Source organism: Marmota flaviventris, chromosome 14 (genome assembly GCF_047511675.1).
Source record: "Marmota flaviventris isolate mMarFla1 chromosome 14, mMarFla1.hap1, whole genome shotgun sequence".
NCBI lineage: Eukaryota > Metazoa > Chordata > Mammalia > Rodentia > Sciuridae > Marmota > Marmota flaviventris.
Window position 1 is genome coordinate 54,682,501 of NC_092511.1, and position 1,528 is coordinate 54,684,028.

General features: G+C 35.1%; 1 protein-coding gene across 1 annotated transcript in view; it reads left to right on the forward strand.

The window, feature by feature from the left end:
- Positions 1-627, forward strand: part of Meis1 (Meis homeobox 1) — a 137,472-nt gene extending 136,845 nt beyond the window's left edge. The window contains exon 12 of the mRNA XM_027934448.2: positions 1-627. This exon is cut by the window's left edge and continues 848 nt beyond it. The gene's annotated coding sequence lies outside the window, so the exon portion shown is untranslated.
- The last annotated feature ends 901 nt before the right edge of the window (positions 628-1,528 follow it).

The following is a 1,528-nucleotide window of genomic DNA, read 5'->3' on the forward strand; positions in this document are numbered from 1 at the left end:
TTGGCCTGAACAGATGTAAATCGGGAAGGATGGGAAAAACTGCAGTCATCAACAATGATTAATCAGCTGTTGCAGGCAGTGTCTTAAGGAGACTGGTAGGAGGAGGCATGGAAACCAAAAGGCCGTGTGTTTAGAAGCCTAATTGTCACATCAAGCATCATTGTCCCCATGCAACAACAACCACCACCTTATACATCACTTCCTGTTTTATGCAGCTCAAAAACATAGACTGAAGATTTATTTTTAATATGTTGACTTTATTTCTGAGCAAAGCATCGGTCATGTGTGTATTTTTCCATAGTCCCACCTTGGAGCATTTATGTAGACATTGTAAATAAATTTTGTGCAAAAAGGACTGGAAAAATGAACTGTATTATTGCAATTTTTTTTTTTTTTTTGTAAAAGTAGCAGTTTGGTATGAGTTGGCATGCATACAAGATTTACTAAGTGGGATAAGCTAATTATACTTTTTTGTTGTGGATAAACAAATGCTTGTTGATAGCCTTTTTCTATCAAGAAACCAAGGAGCTAATTATTAATAACAATCATTGCACACTGAGTCTTAGCGTTTCTGACGGAAACAGTTTGGATTGTATAATAACGCCAAGCCCAGTTGTAGTCGTTTGAGTGCAGTAATGAAATCTGAATCTAAAATAAAAACAAGATTATTTTTGTCATGCTGACTCCACTGCTTGAACAATTTGTGTACTGCCCCCCAAATTTTTAACCATTAATGCAGTAAATATAATAATTAATTTTAGCTCCCTAAGCCATATATGTATTTGGAGTTTTAACTGCAAAGTGAATTATTTAATAATAACCACTGATTTCTGTAAGATGACTTAACGAACTCCTAATATCAGCAAATTTAAGGCCTAAAGGCACTAAACTAACTGTAGACTCAGATTACATCCAACAGAATTATTCATCTAATATCAGTGAAATTATTCTTGTACATAATGGCAACCTAAGTACAGAGTTTAGTGTTTTACTAAGAACCTTAACCTAGGATGAGCAGTATATGTTTATTAGGAAATTAACTACGTGAATTGAAGAGACCAGACTTCAAAATCTAATTTTTATAAATATGCTCTGTGTTCTCATTGGATAAAACTGGTTATTAACCAATTTTCCAGAACAGCTGTACAGAATTTCTGCATGGCAGCCAGCTAAATGGTACAAAATAACATGTTTAAGCTGGAATAGCTTATAATTTTATTTAAATAAAATTGCTGCTATAAAGAGTGCTTCCCAAAGCTCAGGAAAATATACAAATATTTTAATTAAGGCAAATTCATTTTAAAAAATAAGCCTTTTAGCAGTGATTGCTTTGTAAACAAAGGGATGGGTTGGAAGAGAGTGTCTTAAACTGAAGTCTGACATTCAGGCCCATGTCACCCTATAAACCCGCCCTCAGCAATTCTATTTTCTGTTTGAAAAGAGAAACCAGCCCTGGGTTGGCTTTACTAGGTGACTGTGACTGAGTGACTCACCTGCTGGAGTGACAGCGCGCACTCTCACCTTTTGT